Source organism: Dioscorea cayenensis, chromosome 17 (genome assembly GCF_009730915.1).
Source record: "Dioscorea cayenensis subsp. rotundata cultivar TDr96_F1 chromosome 17, TDr96_F1_v2_PseudoChromosome.rev07_lg8_w22 25.fasta, whole genome shotgun sequence".
Lineage (NCBI taxonomy): Eukaryota > Viridiplantae > Streptophyta > Magnoliopsida > Dioscoreales > Dioscoreaceae > Dioscorea > Dioscorea cayenensis.
In genome coordinates this window covers 3913329-3929746 of record NC_052487.1, presented here as the reverse complement: position 1 = coordinate 3929746, position 16418 = coordinate 3913329, and the positions used below count along the sequence as shown (strand labels likewise).

Below are 16418 nucleotides of genomic sequence, written 5' to 3'. Positions count from 1 at the left end.
ATTCATGCCTCTTAAAATTTACTCTATGGTTATTTCCCATGATGCAATGCACATGCACATATAATTCAAGAAATTAATTCTCAAATAAAGGAATAAGTTTTTTATCTTGCAATACCTTCATTCCATGCTTACTAAGATGTCAAAGTGGACTATGCCAGACATGCACATCATCATGTCCACTTGCCGACATACATCTTTAAGGTGAACAAAGAAAAAGCATACAATCTTCCATCCTTTTGCCCCTTCAATACTGTCATACAACCCTTGGAGATTTTTCACGATCCATTGCCAAAAGTAACCACATAGCCGGTCTCATCAAATTGCCACACCGAAATAAGATTCTTTGTTATCTCGGGAACATGCCTCACATTAGTCAATGTATGCTCATTCCCATTTGCTTGTTTAATAACCACATACCAATGCCCAAAATTTTACAAGCACGATTATTGCCAAGGTAGACATTACCACAATCAATCTTTTTATAAGTGGAGAAAAATGATCGATCCGGACATATGTGAAATGAAGCACCGGAGTCCAACACCCAAGTATCTATGGAAGAAGATACCATACAAGAAATGCTTAATGTGACTCCATTATCACTTTGAGATGCTATGCTTGATTCACTATCAACTTGCTTCTCCTTTCACTTGCTCTTCAAAAGATTACAATCATTCCTCACATGACCTTGTTTCTTACAATACCAACAAGTAACAACCCGACCCCATGACTTTGATCTTCCCTTTGCTTGTGCCTTGCCCTTACTAGCCGAAATGTCATCCCTTTGTTGAGACCTTCCTCTTTCACTGGCTGTTAGTGCTTGACTTGAGTTACTAGACATTTGTGAAGAAGCCCTTCTATTCTCCTCACTACTCAATAAAGAAACAACATCATTCAACTTGAATTTATTCCCCATTGTATTTTCCACGGTAGTAACAAGAGCATCCCAACTTGGAGGCAAATAGCTCAAAAGTAGCAAGCATAAAACCTCTTCATTAAGATTTACCTTTAGAGCCTTTAATTTTGCCACAATAGAGTTAAACTCATTCACATGCTTTCGCACCTTGACACCATCCTTCATTTTCAAGAGAAATAATCTCTTCATGGCATGCATATTATTGATACCCGATGGTTTCTCAAAAGATTTCTCCAAAGTACCACAAAGTTCATGAGCGGTCTTACATTGATAAACATCAAACAAGATGGATGGTGAAATACATGGCCTTATCACTTACAAGCATTTTCGATCAAGAACCTTCCATTGTTCATTACTCATAGATGAGGGTTTAACATCATTCCCCAATAGTGGTAGATCCAATTCCTTATAGACAAGGTGATCCTCCATCATTATCTTCCATATTGGCCAGTTGTCCTCCTTGAGCTTTTCAAACCCCATTGCCTTATCTATTGCTATGAAATCAAATCACCACCAATACAAGCCCCAATTCTTTCAATTGCAAGCTTAGACAACCTCCACAATCCTAGAACGAGGGTCTTACCCTGCTTTAATGAGATCAAGCAAGAACAAGAGCTATCCTCTACACCTTCACTCTTTCCACTCTCCATATACATGAGAACTCACCCCCAATCTATCTCTCTCTCTTTTCTCTCTTTGCACAAAACCCAACAAACATAACCCTATATAAACAATAGAGCAAGTTAGACCATTGGATTAAAAGAGATCAAGATTTGGCTTCATCCCCAAGGATATCAAGCCAATATTTAACAAATTAATCAATAAAATTGTATGCAATTAATCATTAACAAAACACTAACCTAACGACTTCAACTAATGAAAACAAAACAAAACAACCTAAATGTATAAACCAATGAACATTATGAACGTACGCAATGCATATATTTTGATTTGCATTATGACTAGATTCCCAAGAATGATTATTTCAATGTGATATTCATTGAGCAGTAGATGCATTAAGTATATGCAAACAATGTAAAATGAAAATTTATTTATTTATTTATTTTTGATATACACAACAAAGGCTATCAAAAAGCTTGAAAGCTAACAATAAACTAGCTTAAAAAAAATACAAAAAAAAAAAATCTGAGTTACTACCAAATATCTTTCCATTTTCTGATTTTTATATTATATAATATATATATAATGCATTGCAGTAGGAAAACTCTTCTGTCTACTTCCTTTGCACTGGATTTGCTGGACGAAATGCCTAAGAGAAAGAAGCACTGGATTTAATTGGTTCTATGATTTTATAAGACTGATTGTGATTTTTTATGAGGTTTTTTGCTTTTTCTTTTTCTTGAAATGGTTTTTTCTTGCGTTGATCCAGAATTTTTTGAGTGTTTATAAGTATATATTGAACTTCTTAAGTATGAATTTTTCAGTTTGTTTATTGTGCACTAGACCTACTCGATGGAATGCCCAACAGAAAGAAATTAAGTGAAACTATATGATTTCATTTTTTTTTTTTTGTTATTTTTGTCAAAATAATGCTTTGTTATGTTGATTTCAGGTTGCCTATATATATAGAACGTTTTAATATATACTAGTCCTTTTGTTTTTCACTAGAGATACTTGATGGAATACTTGAGAGAAAGGAAGTAATGGATACTCTTGTCAGTTCCGCCGGTGTGGTTTGTGGGTTTAGAAAACACTTAAACACTCAAGAAAATCTCACACAAACCAAAATAAAAGAAGACACACAAAATTGGCAACCCAGTTCGGCGATCACTCACCTACATCTGGGGAGCTAAGCCTGGAGATAAACAATCCACTAAAAGAGGTGAAAATACATAAGTACAAATGCTTTATCACTCACACTTACAAATAAAGATCACTATCCTCTCTAGATTGTCTAGTGTTCACACTCTCTCTAACTCCGGTGTCGCACCCAATCTTAGATCAGGGTAGCTTATATAGACGCCTCAAAGCCCCAAATATAGTCCATACCTCTTTTAGAATCTTCACGGCTACTAACTTTAGATCCTTCCAAAATTAACTGTTGCAACTCCTATTGTAACACAACTTGCAACATGGCCCTCATTGTTGACTTGACTGGGTTTTGGTTCCATTGCAAGGTGACTTCAAGACTAATTAACCTCCCGATCATGCTTAGTCTAAGTCGATGCAGTCAAATCTCCCGATCCCGACTACCGGCAACTAACCTACCTCCTCAGTTCCTCACCACGCATTCCCCTCTTAAGGGGAGCTTGACTTTGTGTGTCTTCATGAAACTTTCCAAATTTGATCTTCAATTCACCCAAGTTTGGCCTTCAAATCTTCTCAAAAAAGATCTTCAATCAATCATCCCAATCATACTAACAATAGGCATGTCTCCAATCATACCTTTAATAATCTTCAATCATGCTTATTAAGGTTCTTCAAATCATACCTTTAATAGCCTTCAATCATCCCATTGATAGGTATTTCTTCAATTAAGCTCCATCCATATTTAGTCTCCAATCAAATCTCCTAAATATGGTCTTGTTAAAATCTCAGGCCTTCAAGTTATAACACATACCAAAAATAGCTCTATCAAGATCTTCAAAGACATTTGCCTCCAATCCAAGACTCCTTGCCATGTCATCATGCCTTGTCATGTCATCATTTATGCCATGTCACGATGCTTGGCACAATGCTTACCATGTCACCTTAACTTGGTGTCAAATCATGCTAATTTAAGTGCATTTGCAGTAATAGATTGAATTGGTTCTATGATCTTCTAAGATTATTTTGTTAGCTGTGATTGAAGTTGAAGAATTTGAGGAGAATTAAAGTAAAAAAGAAAGGACTGCAGTTATTGTGATTGTCCTGGTGTAATTAGATTTAGTTTGGAGGGCAGCTTTATCTTTTCAAGTGTTTGAATGGCAGTTGAGTTTGTTGGAGAGTGAGAGGGAAGGAATGAATGGTTTTGATGGATTTCATCAAATTTTTGGTTTAAGTTCGAGGCAGAAGGCAGGGATTGTGTTTTAAGGGAACGACTGAGATCACATCATCTAGGAGATTAGCTCAAGTTCGAGGCGAATCTAATTAAGCGGTCAAGTGCACCAGGACCCAACACGTTGCAAGTAACTTAGCTAGTCTGTTTCTTTTGATCGTTGTGTAATGTGTTTAAATAGTCTGTATGTATTCTCAATAGTTAGACTTTTTCTGATTTTCTCTGGTTCCTTCCTCTTATTTGAACTTTTTCTTTTTATCAAAAAAAAAAAATTTCCTGATCAACAGAGAGGTCTCTGATCTTTGGTTTCTATAGCAAAGTTGTTCCATATGTAATCTACTTTCTATATAGTGAGTAACATATTTGTGGTTTCTTGTAAATTTTCTTGTTGTTTCGTTTGAAATTAAAGATTTTTTTTGTGCTGATTCCACAGTTTCGTTGAGCTTTGGTAATGGCAAGCGATGAGGAGGTGAAGAAGGGACAGATTATGGAGGCTCGGGCAAGGAACATTAGCCACAATGTTCGTTGCACAGAGTGAGAGAGCCAATTGATTGAGGATTTCCAGGCTGATATTGCTATTCTTCTCCACAAGGTAATGATTTGAGTTTTTTTGGAATTTGTTTACCAAGTTGTTGAGCTTTTTTTTTTTGAGTGGCAAATGACTAGCATGGTCTTCCACTTTACGTGTGCTCCTTCGCGGACTTAATCTTTGGGGTCATGTTGATGGTACCCTCCTGCCTCAGTTCCTTCTAGCGCCGCCTCTTCTAGCTCCTCTTCATCTACAGTTACCAGCGTGTCCTCTTCCCCGTCTGCTGACTTGCTCAAGTGGACTGAGGATGATGCTCGTACCATTGCTATCATCTATCAGTCCTGTGAGCTTCTTATTCGTTTGGCTGTTTGTGATCTTTCTACAGCCAAGGCGATTTGGGATCATCTGTGCACACTTTATCTTCCTTCCAGTCAGGCGTTATGCTACTCCTTGCTACAGACTCTCAGCTTCACCTATCAACGTGAGAACTCTGTCTTGGATTTCTTTGCTGTGCTTAGTGATTTATGGCGTTAGTGTGATGAGATGACTCCTTCTCCCTCTCCGACTTGTGCCCAGTGTCTTGCCCTTCCTCAGGATCATGATTATCTTCGTACTTATGAGTTTCTAATGCATCTTTGGCCTGAGTTTGAGGCCGTTCGTGCTCAGCTACAGCACCGGGTTACACCTCCATCTGCTAGTGATACTCTGGCTTATGTGCTTGCTGAGGAGACTCGTCTTCGGTCCTTAGATGTGGTTCCACCACCTGTTGCTCCTCACACTGTTCTTGCTGCTCCCAGCAGAACCCAATACCGACCCCTTTAATGTCGTCTTCTGGTCTTAGCGCTCCTGTCCGTCCTCTTTCTCAGTCTCAAGGACCTGTTTCTAGTGTACCTCATCGACGATCAGTTCGGTGTCATTACTACCATGCTCTTGGCCATGTTCGTACTGAGTGTCGCAAGCTACAGTGGGCTCAGCTGACAGCACAGCAGCACACAGCCCCCACCCCACCCTCAACTACTCAGGGTGGTCCGTTGTCTGGTGAGCAGTTTCAACAACTTATTCAGCAGCTTTCCATGAGTCAGATTTCTCCTTCTTCAGCCCCAGTACTCACTCAAGATGCCTCCGACGTCTCCACTCACCCATCAGTACAGGTATTTTTTCATTTTCTTGGTTGCTTGACTCTGGAGCTTTTTTCATATGACCTATGATGCTACCCACCTTCACTCTCTTCACCCCTTTTCTTCTGATCTTCGTGTCATTATCGCTAATGGCACAACCCTCCCTGTCCCTAGTCGTGGCCTCTTACACACCACTCATTTTCATATTCCTGATGTTGCCTTTGTACCCCAGCTCTCCATAAACCTTATTTCTGGTAAACAGCTCGCTTCTCTTGGCTATCTTATTATTTTTGATGAGTTTGGTTGTCGTGTGCAGGATCGTCTTACAAAGACCCTCATTGGAGCTGGCCATCGCCATAGTGGGGTGTATGTGCTCGATCATCTTCGTCTTCCATCCTCTTCTACGTTACCAGCGGCCTCTATTTATTGTTTTTCTACTGTTCGTTTCCATTAGTGGCATCATCGGCTTGCCCATCCTAGTGGTTCTCGTCTGTCTTCTCTTATTTATCAAGGCGTTTTAGGTCGTGTTTCAGTTGATAGTTCTCATTCTTGTTCGGGTTGTAAGCTTGGCAAACAGCTACAACTCCCGTATCCTTCAAGTGTTTCTAGGTCTGGTTCTCCGTTTGAATTAGTTCATTCGGATGTTTGGGGTCCTGCCCCGTTTGTTTCCAAAGGTGGGCATCGTTATTATGTTATTTTTGTTGATGATTTCTCCCGTTACACTGGATTTATTTTATGCGTTCTCGTTCTGAGTTTTTAAAGGTTTATATTGATTTCTCTAATATGGTGCACACCCAGTTTTCTCCCACCATTCGTACTTTTTGTTCTGATTCTGGAGGAGAGTATCTTTCTCATGAGTTTCGTGAGATTCTTACCTCCCACGGCACTCTTCCTCAGCTTTCTTGTCCTGGTGCCCATGCTCAGAATGGCACTGCCGAAAGGAAATATTGTCATATTCTTGAGACCGCTCGTACTCTTCTCATTGCCTCTCATGTTCCCCCTTACTTCTGGGCTGAGGCTGTCTCTACTGCCATTTACCTCATCAATCTTCAACCCTCTTCTTTCCTTCAGGGTTATAGTCCAGGGAAATATGTTTTCTCCAGCCCACCCCGATATTCTCATCTTCGTGTGTTTGGTTGTTTGTGTTATGTCCTTCTTTTGCCTCGAGAGCGGACTAAACTTTTGCTTAGTCCGTTCTTTGTGTCTTCATTGGTTATAGTCCTAAGCACAAAAGCTATCGGTGTTATATCCTGTTGCACGTCGCCTCCGTATCTTATGTGATGTCTCTTTTATTGAGGATCGTCCTTTCGTTGTCTCTTGCCCTTCCTCTTCTTCTCACTCCTCTACTACATCGACCGATGTTCAATTTCTCATTGTGTCCTCACCACCTCCTGTGTCGCCACCTCCACCTGTTTCACCGTAGACTGCTGACCCCCCTGTCCAGGTTTCTATTCCCGCTCCTCCTCTTCCTGAGCAGTCGCCCCCGGAGCCAATGGCTTCCTCTGATGTGTTCCCTGTGGATGATCCTCCTGCACATCGCTATCCTCTTCGTGATTGTCATCCCCCTGATCGCCTTAATCTTGCCTCTCAGCTTCTTGACCTACATATTTCTCCCTCCCATAGCCCTCCAAAGACATCTTCTTACCGAGAGGTTGTCCAAATACCTGAGTGGCAAGCTGCTATATCTGCTGAGTTGAAGGTGCTCGAGCGCACCTCTACGTAGGATTTGGTCCCCCTTCCTCCTAGTGATGTTCCCATTACCTGCAAGTGGGTCTATAAAGTCAAGACTCACTCTGACGGTTCTGTAGAACGGTACAAGGCTCGTCTTGTGGCTCGTGGTTTTCAGCAGGAGCAGGGACATGATTATGATGAGACTTTTGCTCCCGTGGCTCATATGACTACCATTCGAGCTCTTATTGCTGTAGCTGCTGTTCGACGATAATCCCTCTTTCAGCTTGATGTGAAGAATGCTTTTCTTCACGGGAATCTTCAGCAGGAGGTTTACATGCTCCCTTCCCCTGGTTTTTCTTCCCCTTCTGGTTTGGTCTGTCGCCTACGGAGGGCCCTCTATGGTCTCAAATAGGCTCCTCGGGCCTGGTTTAAGTGTTTCAGTTCTGCTGTGGTTGCTGCTGGTTTTCAGCCTAGTCCACATGATCCCTCTTTGTTTGTGCACTCTTCCTCTCGTGGTCGGACTTTGTTGTTGCTTTATGTGGATGATATGATCATCACGGGTGATGATCCTGCTCATGTGGACTTTGTAAAGCATCACCTTCAGCAACATTTCCACATCACTGATCTTAGTCGATTGAGCTACTTTTTAGGCATTGAGGTCACTTTTACTTCTACTGGTTTTCAGTTATCCCAGCAACGTTACACATCTAACATCCTCGCACGGATAGCTCTCTCTAACTCTTGTGTTGTGACCACTCCTATAGAGCTACATCTTCAGTTGAGTGCTGATGAGGGAACTCCCTTATCTGATCCAACACGCTATCGTCACTTGGTTGGGAGTCTGGTCTATCTTACCCTCACTCGTCCAGACATTGCTTATGCTATGCATGTTTTGAGTCAGTTTGTTAGTGCACCTACTTCTGTTCACTATGCCCATCTTTTGAGGCTTTTGCGCTATCTTCGGGCGACTCCGTCTCAAGGCCTTCTTTTCTCTTAGCACAATTCTCTGGAGCTTCATTCTTATTCTGATGCTGCTTGGGCTAGTGATCCTCTGATCGTAATTGTGTTACTTGTTTTTGTTTGTTCTTGGGCTCTTCTCTCATTGCCTGGAAGTCCAAGAAGCAAACTGGTGTTTCTCGGTCTACCACTGAAACGGAGCTTCGTGCTATGGCTACTACTGCTGAAGAGATTGTTTGGTTGCGTTGGCTTTTGCATGATCTTGGTGTTGTCTCGCATGCTCCTACTCCTCTACATTGTGACAACACCGGTGCCATTCAGATCACTTTGAATCCTGTCAAACATTCCCTCTCTAAGCATATTGGTGTTGATGCTTTCTTCTTGCGTGATCAGCACAGCAAAGGCATCCTGGCTCCCTAGTTTGTTCCTTCTGAGCTTCATCTTGCGGATCTGTTTACTAAATCTCAGACACGAGCACACCATGATTTTCTCTTGCCCAAACTCTCGATGTCTGATCCCCCGGGAGTTTGTGGGAGTGTGTTAGGGAATACAGCTGTGTATACAGCTGTATATCTATATTTGTATAGCTACCATATTTATGTACCTATGTATCTATATATATCTTGTACATTGTAGTTTTCATGTATGAAAAACTTGTGGTCTTTTCCACCTAACAGATTCCACAGTTTCGTTGAGCTTTGGTGATGGCAAGCGATGAGGAGGTGAAGAAAGGACATATTGTGGAGGCTCGGGCAAGGAACATTAGCCACAATGTTCGTTGCACAGAGTGGGGGAGCCAATTAATTGAGGATTTCCAGGCTGATGTTGCTATTCTTCTCCGCAAGGTAATGATTTGAGTTTTTTTGGAATTTGTTTGCCAAGTTGTTGAGCTTTTTTTTGAGTATCAAATGACTAGTAGAAGTGGATGAATTTATTGGTGAAATAGTGGTGGTTAAATATATGCATCAAGTGTTCTTTGTGAGTATTAATTCAAATCTCCACCGGGAGATAATCATTGGACTACATCTTATAGATTAAATGGTTGTGCTTGAAATTTACTGAAGATTGCTTACCCAGGATTGGTTAGAGTCATTATTATATAGCCTTTATCTATTGCATTGTATTTTTTTGGTTTAATTGCCGTACATGTCCTTATAATTGTATACTTTCTGCCTTTTTAGTTCTTCTAATATTTTTAGATACAATTAAATCCTCAAATTTGGTCTAGTTGAGTTGTTCTAGTCCATTGCAATATTTTTATATACAATTAAGTCCTTGCAATTTACACTTACCCATCTACACCGCGGACTAGAATGACCCAACTCGACTAAATATAAGGATTTAATTGTACCTAAAAATATTACAAGGATTAAAAAGGAAAAAAGTACATAATTACAGGGACTTGTACAACAATTAAACCTATTTTTTTTTGTGTGTCCTTCAAGTACTTTGTTAGAGTGCTATTTTTATAGTAACCGGTTTTGAAAGTTAAGCAAAAGTTTTAGTTGTGAAGAGAGAATAAATTAAACAGCATGATTGAAACTTACAGGCTGTTGTTTGCACAAGATAGTTTAGTCTTTATGTTGTCATTATGCATTGCTTAGTAATTGTTTTGTAAACATTTTTAGATTTTGAGAGACCTCATGATTGAGGGAGGATATTGCCATGTTTTGGTTTTGAATTGTATTTAGTGACACACTATTTACAGTATTTCCTTTACATGCACACGCGGAGCTTGTATTTATATGATGTAAGACACTATCCATTTGAATGATCTGCCAAAATTCTAATAATTACAACATTGTCTGAACTTGTTTGTTGATTTCAACTATAAAGATGGTTGCAGTGATTTGCAGTGACCTTCAGCTCATTTGAGTTAAGAAACTATGCTTTTTGATGTTTCTTCCATAGTAACTTGTTTACGATATTAAGTAAAGCAGCTGATTCGAGATGAAATCAGAGCTGGTAAAAGCGATAAAAAATCTAAAAAAGACTAGAGGAAGATTTCGGAGAGACAGTACTCTATTCCCCTCGTTTCAATCTCCAAATAGCAGCCTTGTGGGTATCACCGGTCAGTCCACAATCACTTATTTATTTTAAATCATTGAAACAATGCTATTAAGAAACTACGTTAGTTCCTGAGTAATCACAACTATGATTGACTATTATTTTCTAAATTTCTCTGAACCAATTATTGTTTCGCACTTACCATCTTGACAATTTTAAACTTGTTTTTTTGTTAATTAAGCTTACATTCTTAGGCTGAATGTTAGTACATGAAACATGGAACGGAAATTCTAAGCATGAGTCTTTCATTGTATAAGCTTAAGCTTTTGAGGTGAATTGATCTCGGATAATGTGTATTTGGTTTATGTCTAAAATTGTTAAACTTTTTACAGGTTATAGTTGCAGGAGTGACTGCGGAGGCGTGGGCATATCAGAGGTACAGGCAAAAGACAAACGTGCATATCATGGCTCTCAATCTTATAAGAGGAGTTTCATTGACTCCAAAAGAGAAGCAAATAATGCTCGAACTCCTCACACCGCCACCCACCCCTCGGAATAAGTGGCGGTGGAGACATTAAGGTGTCATCGTCTTTCACTGGATCATGTGTTTTATGTGTGTGTTTGAGTTTAGTCTTCAGATTGCTAGTCTTTGACCCATCACGGAGCATGTGCTTCTCTCAAATGGATGAAGTAATCATTAGCCCAAAAGAATGTTCCATGTTTCATGTGACCATTAAAGTATTGGGAAGAGTCGGGACTCTTTTCTAAAACTCCTTTAATTATTATTTATATTTATGACCATTTAGCTCCTTATATAAATTTTAAAATTACATTTTAACCTTGTTAATTGTCCTATTCCTTACTCTAGTCCTCATCATCTCCCTCACTGTCTCACCGGCGGTCTCTTTCTCTGGTGAACTACCGGCATCGCTCTTGAACTTGTCAGAGGCGTTTGAATCGTGGAAAAAGATCAATGATGTCGTGGGATATAAAGTACTAAATCCATAACAAATGCAAACACAGGTACATCTCATGAACACTTGCAAATTAAACAAACTATGAAAACAAACCAAAATGTGGGAACATAGTATAACTTATACGGATTGACATGATGATTTAGAACCTGATCGGAGTCTGGTGAAGAAACATTTATTTTAATTTCTCAGTTTTGAAACGCTTCTCAACCAAAGGCTTTTTGTCTCCTTGAAAGCCACCACCAACTTCTTGTCCCACTATGCAACGGGAGGTCATATTTCAGAGTGGCAACATCATTTATTTAGGTTGACACATCATATCGTTGCACTACTAATTGTTGTGAAATGTAGGACTGGATATAGCAGTACCGTAGCAAAATAAATAAGAATAATGCTGGAAAAATAAAGAACACAAAGATATTACGTGGAAAACCCCTAAATAATTGGGGTAAAAACCACGGGCAAGGATAGAAGAAATTTACTAAGTGAGAAAATTTCAGGAGCTACAAACTCTCTCTAATAATAAGGAGAAAACCAGTATCCTCTCTTATACTTAGAGAATAGACTAACTCTCAAACTATTTTCTCACACTTCTCACCCTTCTTCTCTCTCTCTAACTTACTCACTCTCACTTGTGTGTCTTAATAAATGTCATGGGGGGGGGGTTTATATAGCCCTTCACCAAACAAACCAAGCGCTAGGATCATTTTGATCCAAGGGCTCACAATGATGAGGTAGGTGGCACCTACCCCCAAATAATAAAATATTCCCCCACTAACTCTCTTCACCTACCACCAAGTCATGACAAAGAAGGAGAAATGACATTCTTGCCCTTCCATGTTGATGAAGAACATAATTGCCATGGGCCAATCAACACTAATCACATCCAACAAATTGTCATTCCCCCAAAATCTAATCCCAAAATATGCATAAAATAAAAAATAATAAAAAAATAGAAACCAAAAAGAAAAAGATTAAACCTTAAGGTTTCATTCCAACGGAAAAAAAATACTGATATATATATATATATAGAGAGAGAGAGAGAGAGAGAGAGTTCTTACCAATATTGCCATCGCGGACGCCGAAGGAGAATAGTGATATCGGCTTAGAAAGAAAGGGATTGATCTTTGTTTTTTTTTTAATATTTTAACACTTACATGATGCGGCGGTTGTTTTAAAACCGGTTCGATAGGTAGTTGCAATGAAACACGTGCAAAAGAATTTATTAAAAAAGGGGAAAACGAACATTAATATATTACTTTATAAAAGATTGAAAAGGATTCCATTCTCAAAATGGTTCACTTCACTCTCTAGGCCTCTTAACAAAGGAGAATAAGAAATAGTACCTCGTAGCATCAACAGACTGACAACCCTATGATGTCATATATATATATATATATATATATCATTCTTGTTCAATCTTCTGGATAAGCAGGCAAAGGTTGTCATTCTCAAGCCTTCGGAAGATCCAAAGAATTACATGATCACCGGGTGCAAGGTTTCCTGCAGCCACAACTCGGTTCCAGTCATGTCCTCTGAGAACAACACTCAAGGAATAAGGATGGCCTCTGTATCAGAACAGGTTGGTATCACAAAATGTAAACCAAAATATGAAAGTAAAATGAAGAAATATTTCAAGAAAAGCAGAAAAGATGGTTCTATTTTGATAGAGAAGGAAAGCTTTTGTTGAACAAGATGATGCTCTCTTACAGCCACTTCTCTCTTATATATATATACAACTTTCTTGGTTATGCAGCTTTTACAAACCCGTGAGTGGCATGGTGGTTGAAAACCCGCTGAACAAGGGCCCATGTATCATGTATATACAGCAGTAGGAAAAAGCAGAAAGTCTATGAAAAAAACATGCTTAGTCGGCTATCAAACAATCTTCATCCTTTATCAGCTTTCCCACAAGATGGAGAGTAGATGTTATCAACTCCCCATCTTGCCCAAAATGAGAATGAAATAAGTAGCTAGGGAGAGGTTTTTGTGAACATATCCGCCAATTGCAATGTCGTTTGTTAACATGATGTGTAATCAAGCTTCCATCCAGTATCTTCTCTCGAACCAAGTGACAATCGAGTTCTATGTGTTTGGTGCGTTCATGAAACACCTGGATTAGTCGCTATATGTATTGTCGCTTTGTTGTCACAATATAATGTTCGTCGCTTGAGGATGTTCATCTCGAAATCATGCGAACAAGTACACGCAACCAAGATAATTCACAACAAGTAGATGCCATGGCCCTATACTCAGCTTCTGCGGAGGAACGTGACACTGTTGGTTGTTTCTTGGATTTCCATGATATTAAAGAGGACCCAATGAAGATGCAATACCCCGTTACAGATCTTCTTGTGTCTGGACAAGCCCCCCAGTCACTGTCACTGTAAGCTTCAAGTTGTAGAGTTGAATTGGAGGGATAGAATAGACCTTGACCAGGTGCCATTTTAATATACCTTAGTACTTTATGTGCTGCATTTAAGTGAGTATTTCGTGGGTTGTCCATAAATTGGCTCAACAATTGCACTGAGTATGACAAGTCTGGCCTTGTTAAGGTCAAATACATTAGCTTTCCTATAAGCCTTCTGTAAATGGATGGATCAGCTATCAATTCTCCATCTTCCTTTGACAACTTGAGATTTTGATCCAAAGGTAGCTTGACAGGTTTGGCCCCGATGGTTCCCGAGTCAACAAGCAAATCAAGGGCATACTTGCACTGGCAAACATGTATCCCTTTTTTTGATCTAGCAACTTCCAAACCCAAGAAAAATTTCAGCTCACCAAGGTCTTTGATCTTGAACTTAGCATTCAAAAGAGACTTTAAATGATTGATAGATGTTATGTTGTTGCTTGCAACTATAATGTCATCTACATAAACAAGCAGAGCAGTGAAGATACCATTTTCAAACTTGGTGAATAGACTATAATCAGCCTTAGATTGAACAAACCCATGCTGAATGATAAACTTTGAAAGCTTTGCATACCATTGTCGTGAGGCCTGCTTTAGACCATACAAGCTTTTTAGAAGTTTGCATACCTTAGGCTCTTTAGTAGTGGCATATCCAGGAGGTAGTTGCATATACACTTCCTCATTCAAGTCACCATGTAAAAAAGCATTGTTTACATCGAATTGGTGAAGATACCATCCTTTTACTGCTGCCAATGCTAAAAGAACTCTCACTGAGACCATTTTGGCAACAGGGGAGAAGGTCTCATGGTAATCTAATCCTTCCTTTTGTGTATATCCTTTCGCAACAAGTCTGGCCTTTAACCTCTCCACAGTTCCATCAGCATTGTGTTTTACTTTGTAAACCCATTTGCATCCAATGGGTATTTCTCTGATGGCAAATCACAAAGGACCCAAGTTTTATTTTGTTCCAAGGCCTTTATCTCATCTTGCATAGCCTTTTGCCATTCTGGGTTCTCACAGGCTTCATGATAAGAACTTGGTTCAATTTGAGTTGTGATTGATGAAACAAAGCTCTTATATTTGGAAGTAAGGTTATCATAGGATAATGTATGACAAAGAGGATGAGGACTACCTGGTTTTTGAGAATCTTTCTTCTTGGCAAACTTCTTTGAGTGAATGAGTGAAGCACTAGCTTGTTGGCAAATAAAATCTTCAAGATAAGAAGGTGTTTTCCTATTTCTGTTGGATCTTCTTGGTGAATGAGCAGGGATTCTTGTGTTATTGCTTTGATCTTGTGACCTTGTGACAAATTCTGGGGAATCACCTTCATGTAGTGGATGATGGTTTTCAATGGGAGGAACCATGTCATTAGGTTGAACATTCTGGCAGTTGGTGTTTTGGAGTGTGGTTTTTGGTATTTCAATGGTTTGATCTAGAGGAACTCCTTGAACAAAAGGCAATTCAAACAAATCTGTGTAGTTGATATCTTTTGTGTTAGCTTTGTAAGGAAAGACTGTCTCATGAAATATTACATTTCTTGAGGTAAAGATTTTCTTTGTTTCGATATCGAGCAACTTATATCCTTTTATACCAAATGGATATCCCAGAAATACACATCTTCTAGCTCGGGCATCAAACTTGTGTCTATTGTGGGTGAGGGTGGAGCTGAAAGCAAGACATCCAAAAACTCTAAGGTGATTGTAGAGAGGCTTAGACTTAAAAAGTAATTCAAAAGGAGTTTTGGCTTTTAAACTAGATGAAGGTGTTCTATTTATTAGGTACACTGCAGTCAGGATGCAATCACTCCAATATTTCAATTCTAATCCACTTTGAAACCTTAATGCCCGAGCAACATTAAGAATATGCTGGTGTTTTCTTTCCACAATTGCATTTTGTTCTGGGGTTTCTACACAAGTTCTATGATGGATAATTCCATTCTTGCTATAGAATTCCTTAAGGTCAAATTCTCCGCCATTATCACTTCGGATTATCTTGATTTTGGTTCCAAATTGTGTTTCTATCATGGTGTGAAAGCTTTGGAGTATTGTCTTCACATTCGACTTAAATTTAAGTAAATAGACCCGGTACATCTCTGAAATCATCAACTAAGGTAAGGAAAAAAATCGAAAACCATCATATGAAACTTCATTACAAGGCCCCCGGACATCACAATGTACAAGATCAAAAACATTTCAAGGTCTTGTGTTTCTCGAGAGGAAAAGGAAGTCTATGCAATTTTGCTAATGGGCAAATGAAACAAGGTTTGTTTTGAAGGAGTTTTGATTCATCAGCACGATTCAGGAAATTTGAGCTAGATAGAGAAGGGTGGCCAAGTCGATAATGCCAAAGGTTGAAAGGTTCATTGTGTATGATTGTGGTTGCAGCAGAAGGTCTTTGGATTAGTGGAGATAGAACTTCAGATAATGCTGTTGGGGAGACTTTCCTTTTCAAAAGATGGTACAATCCATGCTTCACTTCACCCACTCCAATCGTCTGCCAAGTCAAAAGGTCCTGAATGAAACAAGAATTGGGTAAGAAAACAAGGCAGCAATTTAGTGTTTGTGCAAGTCTTTGGGCTGATATAAGATTAAAAGAAAAGGATGGAACACACAAAGCTTCATATAAAAATCAATCTTTACGTTAATTGTATGGTTCCGAGTGTGTGTCACATTGATCCTTTTATCATTTGGCAAACCCGACAAAATGATGAACTTGGGCACCAATAGAGTTATATAAAGAAGCATCACAAATTATGTGATCTGAAGCTCCAGAGTCAATGATCCATGGAGTCTCCTCCATGTTCTCCCTTTTGTTTGAGTAAATAGAGTGGCATGAAGACAT

General features: G+C 39.2%; 1 pseudogene; it reads left to right on the top strand.

The window, feature by feature from the left end:
• The first annotated feature begins 8890 nt into the window (after nt 1-8890).
• Nucleotides 8891-10771, top strand: LOC120281030 (annotated as a pseudogene).
• The last annotated feature ends 5647 nt before the right edge of the window (nt 10772-16418 follow it).